The following is an 18,961-nucleotide window of genomic DNA, read 5'->3' as shown; positions in this document are numbered from 1 at the left end:
GTACAGTGACAGACAGGAGGATCAATGGAACAGGATTGAAGATCCAGAAATGAACCCACACACCTATGGCCACTTGATCCTCGACAAAGAGGCTGAAAACATCCAATGGAAAAAAGATAGCCTTTTCAACAAATGGTGCTGGTTCAACTGGAGGTCAGCATGCAGAAGAATGCGAATTGATCCATCCTTGTCTCCTTGTACTAAGCTCAAATCCAAATGGATCAAGGACCTCCACATAAAGCCAGACACTCTGAAGCTAATAGAAAAGAAACTGGGGAAGACCCTTGAGGACATCGGTACAGGGAGAAAGTTTCTGAACAGAACACCAATAGCGTATGCTCTAAGAGCAAGAATTGACAAATGGGACCTCATAAAATTACAAAGTTTCTGTAAGGCAAAGGACACCATCAAGAGGACAAATCGGCAACCAGCAAATTGGGAAAAGATCTTCACCAATCCTACATCAGATAGAGGGCTAATATCCAATATATATAAAGAACTCAAGAAGTTAGACTACAGAAAACCAAACAACCCTATTAAAAAATGGGGTACAGAGTTAAACAAAGAATTCTCACCTGAAGAACTTCGGATGGCGGAGAAGCATCTTAAAAAATGCTCAACTTCATTAGTCATTAGGGAAATGCAAATCAAAACAACCCTAAGATTTCATCTTACACCAGTCAGAATGGCTAAGATTAAAAATTCAGGAGACAGCAGGTGTTGGAGAGGGTGTGGAGAAAGAGGAACACTCCTCCACTGCTGGTGGGGTTGCAAATTGGTACAACCACTCTGGAAAGCAGTCTGGCGGTTCCTCCGAAAACTGGGCACCTCACTTCCAGAAGATCCTGCTATTCCCCTCCTGGGCATATACCCAGAAGTCTCCCCACCATGTAATAAGGATACATGTTCTACTATGTTCATAGCAGCCCTATTTATAATTGCCAGATGCTGGAAAGAACCCAGGTATCCCTCAACAGAAGAGTGGATGCAAAAAATGTGGTATATCTACACAATGGAGTACTATTCAGCCATTAGAAACAATGAATTCATGAAATTCTTAGGCAAATGGATGGAGCTAGAGAATATCGTACTAAGTGAGGTAACCCAGACTCAAAAGGTGAATCATGGTATGCACTCACTAATAAGTGGATATTAACCTAGAAAACTGGAATACCCAAAACATAATCCACACATCAAATGAGGTACAAGAAGAAAGGAGGAGTGGCCCCTGGTTCTGGAAAGACTCAGTGAAACAGTATTTGGCAAAACCAGAACGGGGAAGTGGGAAGGGGTGGGTGGGAGGACAGGGGAAGAGAAGGGGGCTTACGGGACTTTCGGGGAGTGGGGGGACTAGAAAAGGGAAATCATTTGAAATGTAAATAAATTATATTGAATAAAAAAAATGCAAAAAATAATTCAGGAGATAGCAGATGTTGGAGAGGGTGTGGAGAAAGAGTAACACTCCTCCACTGCTGGTGGGGTTGCAAATTGGTACAACCACTCTGGAAATCAGTCTGGCGGTTCCTCACAAAACTGGGCACGTAACTTCTGAAAGATCCTGCTATACCACTCCTGGGCATATACCCAGACGATTCCCCAGCATGTAATAAGGATATATGCTCCACTATGTTCATAGCAGCCCTATTTATAATACCCAGAAGCTGGAAAGAACCCAGGTATTCCTCAACAGAAGAATGGATGCAAAAAATGTGGTATATCTACACAATGGAGTACTATTCAGCCATTAGAAACAATGAATTCATGAAATTCTTAGGCAAATGGATGGAGCTAGAGAACATCATACTAAGTGAGGTAACCCTGTCTCAAAAGATCAATTATGGTATGCACTCACTAATAAGTGGATATTAGCCTGGAAAGCTGCAATACCCAAAACATAATCTACACATCAAATGAGGTACAAGAAGAACGGAGGAGTGGCCCCTGGATCTGGAAACACTCAGGGTAGCAGTATAAGGCAAAACCAGAAGAGGGAAGTGGGAAGGGGAGAACAGGGGGAGGGAAGGGGGCTTATGTGACTTTTGGGGAGTGTGGGAACAGAAAAGGGGCAATAATTTGAAATGTAAATAAAATATATATCGAATAAAATAAAAAATATAAAAAATAACTAAGTAGTATTCTATTGTGTGAATGAACCACATTTTCTGTATACACTCTTTGACTGAGAAACATCTGGGTTATTTCCAGCTTCTGGATAATATAAATAAGGCTGCTATGAACATAGTGGAGCATGTGCCTTTTTGGTATGGGTAGAGTGTCTTTTGGGTATATGCCCAGGAGTGGTAACTGGGTCATCAGGAAGAACTATTTCCAGTTTTCTGAAAAACCACCAGATTGATTTACAGAGTAGTTTTTTCCAGTTTGCAATCCTACCAGCAATGTAAGAGTGTTCTTTTTTACATCCTTGCCAGTATCTGCTGTAGCTTCAGGTTTTTATCTTAGCCATTTTGATTGGTGTAAGGTAGAATCTCAGGGTTGTTTTGATTTGCATTTCCCTGAAAACTAAGGATGTTAAACATTTCTTTGGGTGCTTCTCAACCATTAGAGATTCCTCAGTTGCTAATTCTGTTTAACTGTATTAAACAGAGTAAAACCAAATTCTGTTGGTTTATTTGGTTTTCTGGAGTCTACTATATTTATGACAAGAAACTGAAACTGAAACTGCTATTTTTGAACAATATCATATATATATATATATATATATATATATATATATATATATATATATATATATATGTGTGTGTGTGTGTGTGTGTGTGTGTGTGTGTGTGTATTTACATACAATTTCACTTTTAATAGTGACAAAATAAAAATTTAAATAAATGTATCTAAACAATTGTGTGTAAAGTTTATTTGTACTTATCAAACATGGTGCATGCCACAGGTCTCCTCAAATGCCAGCAGAACAGTGCATTGAGTGAACTGCCTCAGATATGTTTTCTAAATCACTTTGCTTTTCAGTCAGAAAAAGAAGAAACTCTGAGCTCTAAATTTTTACTCTTGATCTTGGTTCTGACTGTCGATTTCATGAACACCAATCATTGTGAACAAGTCATCATTCAATATTTTACTACACTAAATGCATATCTTCAAATATTTATATCTACATTTTTATCTATATCTATATATCTGTATCTATCTGTATATACAGATAGATAGATATAGATATAGATATAAATTCTAATTTTGGTTCTATAACATATAAAAAGAAAACCTACATCAAAAGATCTGACTTTGTAGTAGAATTTTTAAAAACTTTTCATTAAAATTTTTCTTGATCTTGAAGATATGAATAGTAACACATCAAAGTTAAGACATTTTCATCAATTCATGAAGGAAAAATAGCAATTTTGGCTTAAAGTTAGATCAAGCTTAAAATGAGAGGCTTCAACTTGCTTAGAACTGACTCAACTTTATAAAAATGACTGTGTCAAGTAATATTTTACATGTTTATATTTGTTATATGAAAATACATTTAATCTACTATTTTTATTTTATAATAACCAAATGTAACTAAGTACATTTACTAAAATTATCAACTCATCTTAAGGACCTTATTTTAAAGAGAATAACTACATGAATTATTAGTAACATCAAGAGGGAATACTAAAACAAAATACACAATTAAATCATAAGCTCATACCTAAATAAATGATTAATTTATTACATAAACCACAAAATTTTTGGTTCAAAAGTTTGTTATCCAATTGAAGTTATATAGATATAGATAGATATAGATAGATAACATAAAATATTTCTAAAGAGAAAATAAAATATCCCTTTGAAAATAATATGCTTTTACCAATTAGTATACCAAAAAGAATAAAGAAAACAAGACAAAATGTACACATGATCATGTGGTTAAAGTTAGGGCAAGTGATGCTTTCAAGAGAACCAGCTAGTGATGCTGAACCATCTTGAACTCAAAGAGTAGGACTTTAACAATGAGAAACTGTTTTCTCTGAGTTGAAGGGACAATAGGGAAACACTAGCTTGAACTAAAGCCGCCAGTGTTATTTGCCAACAACAGTTCTTTAACAGAGAATAAAAGAGAGAAACTACTAAATGAGAAACACAAAGGAAAGAGGGCCAAGCCCAAGGTCTCCACTCTTGGCTCTAAACACTGCCTTCAAAAGTCCTGAAGAACCTCCCCTTGAAAAGCGGTCTTGGAAGGAAAAGAGAAAAGAAGATCACCCAGATTTTTAGAAATAGTGAAGAGAAAATAGTGGACAGCTTAGTGTTGAAGGTCTGACAACTCCTACAAGTTTTCTTCAGCAAGGCAAGAAGAATATGATATGAAGACCTAGAAAGAGGTGGAAAATGGCTGACTCATGCGAGAAATGAAAATGGTGCATAGAGAGTATGTGCAGGCTGCTTGACACATCACAGAACAGAAAAACTGTAAAGGAGATGTTAATTTAAAACGCTAAAAATGTTCCATCATTGTGAACTCTAAAGCCAACCATGCCCGCTCTCCTCCCTCCTTTTCTTGGCATTGTTGAGACCAGGGATAATGACATTTTCCAATTTTGCTGCAGGCAATAATCATGCAATATTTCTGCCTCAGCTTTTCAACACAGACAGGTGCTGTTTTGTTTGCCCAAGTTCATTCTTTTCTTTTCTTCCCCTTTCTTTTCCTTTTCTTTCTTTCTTTCTTTCTTTCTTTCTTTCTTTTTTTCTTTCTTTCTTTCTTTCTTTCTTTCTTTCTTTCTTCTTTTACTTTTCAGCTTATGCTATCCCATACTTTTGACCTCATTTCCAGTTTTCTCTCTTTCTGTTTTTTAAAGCCTATTTTAAATAGTGCTTTTAGACAAAATCTTTTCCAAGACACATTTAGGTCTCTGGCTCACAGAGATTATTCTGCAATTCAATTGCACTTAGAGTAAGAACTACACAATGTAGTACTGATTGATTTCTTAGTGTTCATAAGTGGTCATCTCGCTTTACTTCGTGATGCAAAATAGAGACATAATTTCCCTCTTATCTTTTTATGTGCCCTTATTACACAGCATAAATCAAAATTCAAGCAGCATGACACAGTTAAATATATATTCTTTCTAAATTATAGATACTTAAATTAATTTTGTTCTTATTTTCATTTAACTAAGGGTATAATCTGATGCTAAACCAGATTTCGGAGTTAAAGCATTTGGCAGGGAACACATTTCAATTCAACCAAAGAAGTGATGAATTGAGCAGAGTCCACAGACTTCAGGAGCCCATTTCTTCTGCTATGTATAAAGCAACATGAGCTAGCTATGCCTCTCAGGTTGCTGTGCTCCAGAGGGTGAAAGAAGGAGCCTGTAATGTATATAACATTGCTAACCTGTCATATGCTCTTTAAGTTCACCGAGAAATTAGCTTTGGAACTGGATTGCTCCATCCCACTTTAGAACTTCATGCCAAGTATCTTGCAAAGCACTGATCCTGTGTCAGGCTGTTAACTGGCTCTGCTAACTGGTAGAAACTACAACTGGCTATAGTTATAAAAACCTTTATAGCATGCAGTTGGGAAGATGAAACGCTTGTGCATCCTGAAAGCATTGGAGAGTGGCAATAGACATGGACGGGTGAAAATATACTGTGTTCATAAATAGAATTTTCAATATAAAACATTTGTCCTTGAGAAATATTGGAATGTAAACCATACCCAATCAAGGTGACTATGGTTTATCCCATAATATAAAAGTTCTTACTATGGAAATGAATAGTGACAGAAAGTGATAGGAAACTCATCCCTGGGGAAGCAGATAGGATCCTCTTTTGATGACTCTTTGAATCAGGAATTCTACTTGGCTACCTCAACAAAGATTATCCAGTACTTTTATGTTGCATATTGTAATCCCCACATTTGATGAGGTTGCCTGTTGTTTGCTCTTTCATTTAGGCCACTGCAGTACCGAGTGCAGATTCTTCCTATCTGTTACTTCACAGTTACCCCTTTACTTTTGTTTGCATAATACTTAATACATTCACTCACTGAAACTAATGTGTCTAAGGAAAAATAGTTTGCTCTATGCTGTTTCCTTGTTTAATGTGATAGTGTACCATTAGCCTTTTATTAAAATAGAAGAGGAAAATTTGCTTGACAATACATATATTAGAAACCAGCTGTGTGGAGCACAGGGCAGAATAAAGGGCAGGAGTGCTCAGTAGAGCCAAGACAGTATACTAAGGATCGGCAGCTAGCTTATTCATTGCTCTCATTCTATCCTAATATTCTTATAAATAAAAAAAGAAAATCCACTCTTTCCTTTAGATCATTTAAAGACTGATCAGATTTTAGATCTTCTGTGTTTTTATTTTACAGTAGTACTTCCACAGAGAAACATGGTCATTTCCATGGATAAGATGTCTATAGAAGTTAGTTACATCTGGAAGTTCTCAGATAAGTAGTGAGAGACCCCCAACTCAATGTTTTTAGACCTCTAAACAACTAGCCCAGCACAGAGTAACTTGTTTTCTGCTTTCACCTTGAGAAAGATAGCCCACCCTGTTCTAGTTCTGCTGTTTAACTATACAATGCCCCAAGGATGTTTGCTCCAGATAATCTCTAGTCTTCCTTACTTCCTCATTCTCTACTTCCCCATTCCCTGCATGTTTTGTCCTCCACCCCTTGCCTTGTGAATTGTGGCCTCCAATCCTTGTCTTGTGATTTTTCCACTTTAAATACCCCTGACTTCAGTTGCATGGGGTCCTCAGTCCTCTACCCCTGTGTGGGGTATGGCTGTGGAACCCAGAATTGTGGAAATAAAGAAATCCTCATGCTATTGCATCGAGACCATTTCTCACTAGTGATTTGGGTGTCGCCTTCCAGGGTGTGGGGTGCTGGGGCACCCTCGGTTTTTGGGGGTCTTACAGTAGTATTGTAGGACCTCCTTTGGGGAGACCCCCACTCCATTTTCAGGATAGCGTACACCCAAGGAAACACGAGAGACCGACTTGATGCAAATGAATGAGGTAGTTTATTATCAGAGCTCTGGATCAACAGGTATCTCACACAGGAGATAGAGGAGTTGACTCTGAGGCTCAAAAGTTAGGGGTTTATATAGGAAATGTCAGAGGGTTTTGGCGCAGTTACACATGATTTGCTGATTCAAACATTGGCGGGAGATCCTGGCACACAGGGTGAGTTTTATTTTTTTGGCATACGTGCAGATCCGGCTGTCAGCAATGTAGGAGGGCGGTTTATTTTTGTTAGCAGGAAGGTCACTTTGACATTAGTAAACTGCATCCAAGGGATAGGAGACAGGAGACTCCAGTCCAGATAGTGTGTGACCCATAGGAGTTTTCCCAGGCATGCCCCTTATCTGCTTGCTGCTTCAACTATGGATTCTGAAAAGTCCCAACTCCCTTCAGTATATTATATTAATAATATAATAATAAATCTGTTTTGATTTTATTTGACAGTATTATTGTCTTTAGAAGTTCACCATTTACATATCTGTTCCATAGACAAAACATAGTTTACTTATGGCTGCATCTCTTTATAATAATCTTTCTAATGATCGTTATCTAAAATAAAGCTAAGATTCTGATTTCAAAGTGGCAAACAAGGCTATGCAATTATTCATCCTTTACGTGTCAAGATAAATATGTAAAGTAATTAAATGTTATGTGTATTTTTGAATCCTAGAAAGAATATCAGAAATATTTGTTTATCTGCTGTAGGTTTTGATTTCCTTTGATTGATCTGTACTCCCAACATGTGCTGGCTAGTTTTATGTCAGCTTGCACAAACTAGGGTTATCTGAAAGGATGAAAACTTAATTGAGAAAAAATGCCTCCATAAGCAATGGCTATAAGGCATTTTCTTATTAATTATTGATGGGGGAGGACCCAGCCCCTTGTGGGTGGTTCTACAGCTGGGCTGAGGCTCCTAAGTTTTATAAGAAAAAGGCTTTAGCAACCCATGAGCAGCACTCCTCCATGGTCTCTGTATCAGGCCCTGCCTTGGAACTATGGGCTAGAAAAAAGCATTGGGTGTTACGAGCTCAGTAGACTGTTCTTTGGAAGCTTGGAAGATAAGAGCAGTACAGATGATGGAGGCCTGCCTTGACTTGTGAGGTTTCAGAGGGAAGTTTAAAGACACTATCAGAGCCATTAAGTATTTCTAATTAAGATTCTGTCATTCTGGTCCACTGGGTGGAAGAGTCAGCTGGGACTAACAAGACACCAGTTGAGGAAGTGTTCCAATCTTCTTGGAAGTGTTTCCTCTTGGTCAGCACATGGAAGCCATGCTCTAGAAATGACTGAGTTTATACCTTGTGCTGGGATCTGAAAGTAGCAGTATAAGAGTCAACCAGGTGCTACTGGTTTGGGAAGCATGAACGAGTCATGGAGACCAGCGGAGGACTGACACTATGAAAGACCAGGAGAAGACATTGGTGAAGTGAAAACAGTTGTAGACTCAGGGCTGAAAGATTTTTGCAGCGAAGTTGAGGCTTGCCTCTGTGAAGAAAGAAAGAGGCTAATTTTGAAAGTGCAGCACTGTTGCAGCAAGGGACTCCAGCAGTTTTGCAGATTGAAGTTTTATGGTATGACCATCATGGTCATCAGCATCAGTAGAGTAGAGTCCAGAAGACCAGCTGTGTGTACCTCAGAGAACAGAGCTGGATAAGTGAGCCAAGCATCTCGTAGGAGCCCAAAAGAATGTGAGTTAATCACAGATAATTGGACATTGAGTTATTTACAGATTTGGGCTTTGTTTTTACTTGGTTCTGATTGTTACTATGCCCTAGTTCTTCCCTCTTACAGTGAAAAGGTACTTAATTTAACTTTGATTTATAAGGAGCATGAAAGACTTTAAACTTTTAAAAGAAATTTTGAACTTTTAAAGAAATTGTATATTTTAAAGAGAATGAATTTTAATGTGTTTGAGTTTGAAAAGATCATGGGTCTTTTAAAGTTTTTTATAGTTTAAATATGATATTTGGGATGAATAAGAAAAGAAAGAGGTGCGGCTTAATAGTGATATGTTTGTGTGCCAAGTTAATAAGGAATCAGTTGTAATTGTTAGTCTTGACACAAGCTAGACACAAACTAGAGTTATCTGAAAGGAAGAAACCTTAATTGAAAAATTTCCCCTGTAAGATTGGCTGTACTTCTTTTTCTTAATTGCTATTGATGGGTAGGACTCAGCCCATTGTGGGTGGTTCTACTACTGGGCTAATTCTCCTGGGTTCTATAAGAAATCAGGCTTGAACGAACTATGGTGAACAAGCCAGTAAGCAGCACTGGTTCATGGCCTGTGCCTCAGTCCCTCCAGGTTCCAACCCTCTTTGAGTTTTTGTCTTAACTTCTCACAATGATGGACTATGATCTGGAAGTGTAAGCCAAATAAACCCTTTCTTCCAAGCTTGCTTTTTGGTAATGGTGCTTTATCACAGCAATAGAGATCCCAACTAAGACATAACCTTTTTTGTCTCATTCAATATTAATTTATTTTTCTTCCAGGTTCTAAGTGGATCATTCTATGACCTACATAAGTATGTGTCATAACCATAAGTCATCAATTATTAGTCCTAACAGAGAAGGTCGCTCTTAGGAAACATGTTATCAAATTCCTCACTGTCCATAAAACAATGTCAGTAGTTGGCTAAGGAGGAACAGATGTTGTGAATGGCATACCCTGGCCCTGAAAACATCTCAAGGTAGTTACACAAAGCAAACCAAACTACAAGCAAAACAACCCACACAGTTCATTATGTCCTATGCTCATCTCATCTAAACAGCAATTTTTGCCCGTTTCTACCCTGTAATGATACCACAAGTATTATCACATCATATCAGTCATCAGGCAGCAAGAGCCCTAGTAACACCAGGACACAGGAATAAACACAGCAGAGATCTGCAAGCCATGGGAATAGACCCAGTGAAAAATCACTGTCTTTGTGAGACCTGGCAGGTTTCTAGACTACCAAAATTATAAAGCTGGGTTATTATAACTTTTGTTCACAGCTTTATTTATGATGTTATGGTATCTCTCATAGAAGCATCATAGACATCTTATAAACTAAGCATTTTGTCCTCATGATTCACTGAGTAAAATGACTGTGCAAACTCTGCTTTTAGATCACTATTCTCCCCAACTGAACGTAGCAGAATCTACTCAAGAGAGGAACAGTTAATGCTGAATAAAATAAGCAGCTATTCAGGACACTGAAAAACCAGACATGCAAAACTTCAGATGTGAACTGTGCAGGGTTAAATAGAGCAAATTCCAACAGTGTGTCCAAGAGAGGTTTTTTTTTTTTCCTCCTTTCAGAGTAAATTTTTTCTTTCTTTCTAAATTTGTATTGTTGTATTTAGTATATAATTACCAAAAATTACAAATGAACAATGTTATCATACAAAATGAGAAAATATAGTGAGCAATGTTATTAACTATAATACATTGTATTCCTATGACTTTTAAGTCCTATAGATAACTACTATGTTTCTCCTAGCCTCTCCAGTCTAAGAAGTAACATGTTTCTGAACTTGTTTTATTCCCTGGGTATCTAAGTCATGGCCCTCTCCTCAGGCTGGCTCTAAATTAGATACTATTTTCATACAGTCCTTAATGGTAAAATAGATACAACTCTATCCAATATAGAAAACCTGTCTGTGTATTATTTTAACCCTTGTAAAATGAACTCCTAGCATATCTACACTCTATTCATATAAATTGGACACTTTGTCTGTGACTTTAACTAAAATAATACAAAATGTTGAAAGATAAAATGGTAAATTAACTTATGTACTATATTTATATGCTTTGTATATGTATTTATATTTACTTGAAAAACTCACAGTATATTGAATTTTTGAAATATATAAAAAGGACTGCTAAGGTTGATTGAGTGTCATGATTAATCACATTACGTATTATTCTATAGTCCAAGCTGTCTTTCTTACTGAATGGAATTATGAACCTCAGAGCTCTGCTTTACCACATTTCTATGTAACACTACATGTTCACTCTTTCCTTCTGAGTATTCCCAGGGGCCAGTAATCTGTAATACTAATAAACTCTACTCAGATAGTCACATATTCCAGTGAACTTGTATGCTTTATTATAAGAAGTTTCTATTAAGGAACATTTTATGAATATTTAAGTGATATAATCAATGTAAAATGAGCTATAATTGTTTACATATAATTTTACTATGTGATATTTATAAACTATCAATGAAAGCTTTGTCCACAAATGTGTTTTAAAAAGATACATCTATTTTTTCATATAATGAATATATTTGCACATTTATGTATATGTGTTTATGTTTGTGTGTGCAACCATATGGAAAATAATTAACATTTACAGTTAGTGTCTTCTTTGCCTGTTGTCATTGTCATTTTGCTCACACCATCTAATAATGTTGATAAAGGACTCTGAGTTTGAATTTCAGCTCCTTCGCCATTAATTTTAAAAACACGATATTTATTCATATTTCCATCCCAAATATAGATTTTCCTGCTATACTTATAATTCACATTAAACATTATTAAAATGTTTTGAATGTCTTTTGGAATGTAAATACTAATTAATAGAACAAGGTAGTTGGTTATCAGGAAGAGATACTTTCATTCCTTAGCTTGACTCAATTCTGATGAATTGGTGCTTCATATTTAATTGAGCTAAATACAAGAATTTGGAAAACATTCTTAATTTTATTAAAACTTTATAATTATTTTGTCTGGTACCATAAAGTATAATAGCTAGCAACTCTGTCAGCAGACATTTGTTTCCTTTACTTTATTTTACTTTACAGTGAAAAATTACAGGACTGGATTGGAAACTGTTGCTTTGAGCATTTGTTAAAAACTACCAGAATCACCTAATAGGAAGCAATCCCCTATTTTCAACCAACTACAAAGCAGAAAAAATAAACAAAGGAATATTTTTACAAAAATGACAAAGTGTGAGTATGAATTGCTACATTTCAAAAAGAATTCAAAACTGAGTGGGAAAGAGAAGTAGGAAACTTAAAAACCTGGAGATAGAGAATATTGCCTACCATAGACAAGGTGGTGAATTTCATATATAAATATGAATGTAAATATGAATATAATTAAATATATAAATTAATTTACTTACAAAATTTTATAAAAATAAAAATGTAAAATGTAAAAAATTAGGATCAAAACTTCAAGGCATATTCAAGGGACAAATGTCTAAGAAATAACACCTCCTTACCTCTGTGCTTATATTTGATGAAATAAATAACTACTGAATAATTAAAATATTGTCAGCATTGACAGAATAGTTCTATGACTCAGTGAAACTTATAAATATCTTTCATTTTTCTGAAATTTTAAAAAACATAATTGGGTCTGTGCATGGTAGAAATGCTAATTCAAAGAATATTTTCTCACTTTTGCTAGTTTTGACTGGTAATAAGACTCCTTTATTATATCAACTGTTTAGTCACTGCTAAAATGTGATATTTGAACATGGAAAATAATATGACGTTTTACTAACAGGAAAATGATAATATAGATGCATCTTTACCCTAACTATGCTGCAGCATATTCTTTGAGTCTGTCTGAACTTAATACCATGCAAAATAATGAATCTATTTTCAGATGCCCTTGTAGCTAAATATAAGGAATTTATATGGAAGTATATAAGGATGGTTTATGTCACAGAGTCTGTACACAGTTTTTGCCATTTATGTTTTCTTTGTCCTATTATCTGCTCTAAAAAATGCTATCTTATTGAATCATGATCAATAAATGTTCTAAAACTATCTCTGTGTCACAAAGAATGTACTATGACAGAGTGGAAACCCATACCCTAACTGAAGAAACTATTTTCTATATTCCTTAAGCCACTGAGGTATTTTTTGGACATCTGACTGATAAACAGCACAGTGCTAAGAATTATAAATCCTCTAAATACAATTTTTAATTGAGGATTAGTAAATTTATTATAAAAATGATAGAAAACGAAATACTCTGCTTTTGCTAGGTATGTCAACCTGTAGAAATCTGTAACTTTCAGTCTGGAACGTTTGAGCCAAATATATTTATACCAAAAACTGGGCCAAAGAAAGAAGCTTAGAAGCTAAAAGGAGGAAACTGTTAACCCCTTACCCCCCAAATGCAACCTCACTGAAAAGAGTTGGTTGAAAGGTTCCAGCTTCTCCCAGCCTTAGTTCATTCCATGCCATTATAGCAAAATATTGGAAAGTACCTTGTTTATAAAGGACAAAAATATACTCAGGCCATGGTTCTATGAATAGGAAAGAAAGGCACTGGATTCTCAGACAATGCTTCACGATTTTCCATCCTATGGCAGAAAAACTGAACATCATTAGCTTGTGTAGAGATGAAAGCAGAGAGAGAACCACTTTCATAATGAATCTGCTCCTGTAATATCACTATAATCCACTTCATTAATCTATGTATCAGAAAGAACTTTCATGTCCTCCTTGTCACCTTTTAAAGCCTACCAATCCTGTTACTATGACAATTAAATTTCAATACATGTCTTAGAGAGGCTATCCAAACCCCAGTGCTTACTGTCTTAAGAAGCTACTTGATATATTGTCAAGGTAACCAGTGTGGATTAGAAAATTGGAATAGATAAAGATTTTCACATAAAAGACCAGAGCACTTAGGCTTATAGCCTGGGTTTAAAGAGATTTTCTGCTAAAGGAACATAACTACAAAATTGACTAGGAAAAACAAATACTTTCATAGAGTTATTTGATAGAATTACTTGTTCCCAACATCATGAAACAAAATGGTCAACAAGAAAACACAAATTATAACCCAAAAGAAGCGCAGGCCTCTAAAACACGTATCCAGCATAGATAAAATCATGGACCATAAATATTGATAAAATTCTTTCCAAAGGCACAGAACACATGGAGACCAGTAAAAATAAATTTTTAAATGACGCAAAAACCAGGATACTGATGGACATGCTTACAAGGGTACCATCAATGGAGGTGATTTTGGAGTCTTTCCTATCCTTGGGACATGAGGTTTATGGCCTTACCTGTGCTGCTTGCTTTTCCTGTACTTTTATGTTTCTATTGTAGTAGTTCATGCCTGCACTACATGAGAAGACGCATAACCACACAGTGAAGGGCATGGACTTAGAACTGACTGGCAGCTGAAGGCCACTTTGCCATATTCACATGTCTTTTTTGTACTAACATCTGCAGCAGAAGGCATTGTTCAGTCTTCTCATAGTTAAAGCTAAGCCACTTAGAGTACAAGTGACACTCATAGCTTTCAAAACCTTTTGAGTCAGTTTTGTTTCTTTTTGTCAGACTTACTGAATCTTGTAATGAACAATATTTTGTGTTTGTATATATATAAATATTCATGAAACTGTGACTGCTATAAAGGTAAGTCATTTGGACATCTTCCAACATGTTCTCTTTGTTGTAGGTTTTGGTATATTTCTCCGTATATTTAAAAAAAAAAAAAACCTAAGAGATTAACACTGCACAAGTTTTCAAGGCCACTACAATAAATTATTAACTATAAGTTTTATGGAAAACATGTTTTAAAGTAGATCTTTATGATTTGTTTACTTAGCACAGTTAATATTTTGTACCTGTTGGACAATATCTCTTAATTTTACCCATCCTTACCCTTTTGCAAACTCCATTGTCTCATCTGATTCCAGAAGTTGGACTATCTCAGTCTTACCAAAAGATTATTTTACTTAACATCCTGTCATCCAGGTTGAGCACGGCTGTCTCGAATGGCAAGATTTCATTCACCTTCCTTACCCCCCTTCCCCTCCTCGTAATTAAAGCTTGATATGAGACAGCTTTACTTACTTGTTCATTGTGGTTTTGGTCAGAAAGGTCAGACAAAGAATCAGACCACGTATCTTTCATTAGATGCATGGCTTAAGTAAATGTGATAATGCAAACAATGAAATAGTATAACTAGCTTAATTTCTTATTCTCAGTTTCAAACTTTTGGTTGGTAAGCAGATACATAAGGAGCTCCTGCATACTACAGTTTAATTTTTTCTTAGAATATAGATCACAAAAATATCAATACAAAACACATTGATCTACTCTATGATGATATAACATCAATCATAATTTACATGAAGGGAAGTAAATTTTTATTTTTCTCAATTGAATCTTATTTGATGTTTGTTGTTGTTCAGAGAGTAGCTATATTTAACCAATTTGGCTTCAACGTTAACTAATATTAATGAATTGTAACTTATGTAGGTATAGTCATACCATCAAAATAATTTCAAATAATAACACAAAAATTAGTAAAAACAAAAATGTTTACACATGAAAAGATATAAAAAGAGCTTGTGTAAAAGTTCTACAGTGAGACAGAGAAATAATGGGATATATATGTATATAAGAGGGATTCATTAGGCTGACTTCTATATTCTAAGAGGAATTATCATTCTACAAACAGCTATCTACAGGATGGAGATTTAGGAAAGGTGTGTAAGTTCACTCCACAAAGGAGGATTCCTTACGTTAAGACCAAAACCAATGAAGTATCCTGTTATGTAGATCGCAATGTTGGAAATCTGTTATTCAGATCGCAAATGCTGGAAAGGCCCTGGAGTACCACTGGCATAATCTCTACTCAAAAACTGAAAAACTAGGGTCTTGTACCCACTTATAACAGTAGCAGAAATATACACCACCACAAAAAATTGTTTTCTTATATTCTTGATTATAGGAAGGATGACACATTTCTAAATATAATAATATTTTAGAAGTCAAAGTTGGTGTAATATGTTCCTTTGATTAGGAAATCAGTGACAAATAGAATGGCACATCACTGTAAAGGGTTTCGTGCAAGAGCCCTAGAATAGATGAAAGCTAAGAAAACTCCAGGACTCTAGCTTCCACTGTAGAGAGTACTGAAGAGAACAGATTTGTTCATATTTATTCTCTTACAGTGCCTCTTCATTTCCAATACTGTCATCTAATTAAGACAGAGGTTGATATATGTAGTATGGATTTTTCTCAGATATATTTATGAGGTATGTTAACTTAAGTGATGGTTCAACATATTAAATATATATATTTATATATTAAATTATATATAAACCACACATATACATATATGGTTGATTTTGGAACTCTAACTCAGTTTGGAGTTTTCGCTTTGCACCCTGAAGATCCAAGGACCAACTTTGGCTTGGAGAGGGATGCTGAGAGAATGAGTGTCTGGGAGCTGCAAAACACATGACTCCAAGTCATACTGTGGGACCAAGTTGGCTACCTATTCTCTGTTGGAAACAGTTTTCCAGCCCGTTTTTGCTCTGTTCTGCTTTCTTTCTTTCTCTGCTCTCTCTCTCTGCTCTCTCTCTGCTCTCTCTCTGTCTCTCTCTCTGTCTCTCTCTGTCTCTCTCTGTCTCTCTCTGTCTCTCTGTCTCTCTGTCTCTCTCTGTCTCTCTCTGTCTCTGTCTCTCTGTCTGTCTCTCTGTCTCTCTGTCTCTCTGTCTCTCTCTCTCTCTCTCTCTCTCTCTCTCTCTCTCTCTCTCTGTGTGTGTGTGTGTGTGTGTGTGTATCCTCTTCAAATAGGAGAACTCTTGCAATTCTAAACAATTCTCTCTGGATAGCTCACATCCTGAAGATCATAAACCTAGTATTTTATTTTACATATTAATCCAGTCTTTTACTTCAGGTTTCCTTTACTTCAATTATCCTATGAATCAACATCTAGTGACCCTAGCCTCTTAATTCTTATTCTAACCTGCAAAGAATTCAGAGATCTGCTAGTCTTTGTTAAGCAGAGGACACCCTGTCCTAAAATTACCATTTCTATCAGGCCTGGGCCTAGCAAAGCTCTGTCCCGGGCTGATCCTGAATTCAGGAATTTGTCTGCCTTTGTAAGTACAAACAAAAGAAAAACAAAGAAACAAACACAGCTGGGTAGAATATCCTCAGGTCCATAAATCTCTATTTTCTTCCTTAGTATCTTTCTGACAAGTTGGTTCATAGTGTATAGCTGCCTCTGTTTCTTCAGATTCATGAAGCTCCTCATATAACTCATGTTGGGTCCTTTTTTTTTTTGCATAGTTGAGCATAGTTTTTCAGAGCTCTTTTCTACAGACTTACAGGCCATCTCAAAGGTCCCAGCTTTAATATTTTGTTGAGATTTTAACCACACCTTCACTGCTTGGACTCCAGGCTGTGCCTGATTATCATAAAGTCAGGGAGACTTTGATTATCATGTTAACAGGGAGACATTCCTTAAAGGAGGAAAGTAAAACATATACATTATTATACATAAGGAAAATTATACTGGGGGTGTGAAAGTGGGAAAGCTGGCCTTGCTTCTAGCTCAGGTGGTCCTGGTAAGCTGGCTCTGTATGGCCTTTCCTTCAGCCTCTGCCCCATTTTTGTCACTACATTTCCTTTAAAGAGACCTTGTTGGGGAATCATCATCCCTGAACTCAATCTGTACTACAGAATAATAGTAATAAAAACCACATGATATTGATGTTGGTTTCTGCACAACTGTCCTGTCTGCTCGCTGCGCTCAGGCATGTGCCACACCACGCACGGGGATGCGGTGGAGCCGTGAGCCCCAATGAGACATGCCAGGCCAAACAGTTCCACGTGGGGCTTTATTTAAGATAGGGAAGGGGTAGTAGGCGGGAAGGAAGGAGAGAAAGAGGGAGGAGAAAAGAGAAAGAGGAAGAAGTGCTGCCTGGTTATATACCGGTGGTGACCTAATTACAGGTAAAGGTAGGCTATGGAATTCTGGGTAAACAGCAGCTGTTGCCTTGGCAACAGACCTATACATTGTCTTGATTGTCGCTTGTATGGCATCACAAGCTTTGCAGGCCTGGGGTACCTACAATTCATATAAGACAGATAGATCAATAAAAGAATAGAATTGAGTCAGAAATAAACCTACACAACTAATATACTTCATCTTTGACAAAGAAGTCAAAACAAAAGACAAAGCATCTTCAACAAAATGGTTCTCCTATAACTAGCAGTCTGCACATGTAGATGATTGCAAATTGATTCATATTTATCACTCTGCACAATGCTCAAGTCCACATTGATCAAGGACCTCAACATAAAACCAGATACACTGAATCTAATAGAAGACAAAGTGGAAAATAGCCTGAATGCATTGACACAGGGGAAAAATTCCTGAACAGAACATCTGTGGCTCAGGCTTAAAGATCAACAATTGATAAATAGGACCTTTTGCAACTGAAAAGCTTTTGTTAGGCAAAGGACACTGTCAAGAAGACAAAATGGCAACCTATAGATTGGAAAAAGATCTTCCCTAACCCTACATCCAATAGAGGGCTATTATCCAATATATATAAAGAACTTTGTAACCCGTCCAGCGGGTCAGTTATTCCAGGGTTCCGAAGGGGTGCTACCTGCGGGTCAAAAAGGGGGGGAGAAGGAGGGAGGCCAAGCACCAAGAATGACAAGCCAATCTGAGTTGTGTCAAAGCCTCGTTTAATGTTCTGGGGTACACAGGTTTTAAGGCTTTCAGGAGGGGCGTACCCCAAGGCAAGGACAAAGGAAGGAAGGGCAATCCTAGCAGTTTAGCAGGAAGAGATAAGGGTCCTCCGGTGGAGACTACAGGTGTTTGCACAGGCCGGAGCCTGCCGCAGTTATCTCAGGACTTCCTTCCACCGCAATTACCGGAGTCAGCAGGTGATGATGCAGGCAGGACCATTCTGCAGTATCTCGAGACAATGGCTAAACCAATGCCCACGGGAGAGGCTCCAGTCAATTGTTCTTGTATTTTAGCAGCCACCACCTTAGGGCCATGAGTAAGCAATAGTCCGAATAGCTCAGGATGGCTTCTCACAGAACTTAAGAAATTAGACTCCAAAAAAAAACAAACAACCCAAAAAATAAAAAAGGAATATAGAGCTAAACAGAGAATTCACAAAAGAGAAGTCTCAAATTGACAAGAATCACTTAAAGAAATGTTCAACATCCTTAGTCATCAGAGAAATGCAAACCAA

This window comes from Apodemus sylvaticus, chromosome 13 (genome assembly GCF_947179515.1).
Source record: "Apodemus sylvaticus chromosome 13, mApoSyl1.1, whole genome shotgun sequence".
Classification (NCBI taxonomy): Eukaryota; Metazoa; Chordata; class Mammalia; order Rodentia; family Muridae; genus Apodemus; species Apodemus sylvaticus.
The sequence above is the reverse complement of the archived record's forward strand: the minus strand, read 5'-3'. Positions refer to the sequence as shown.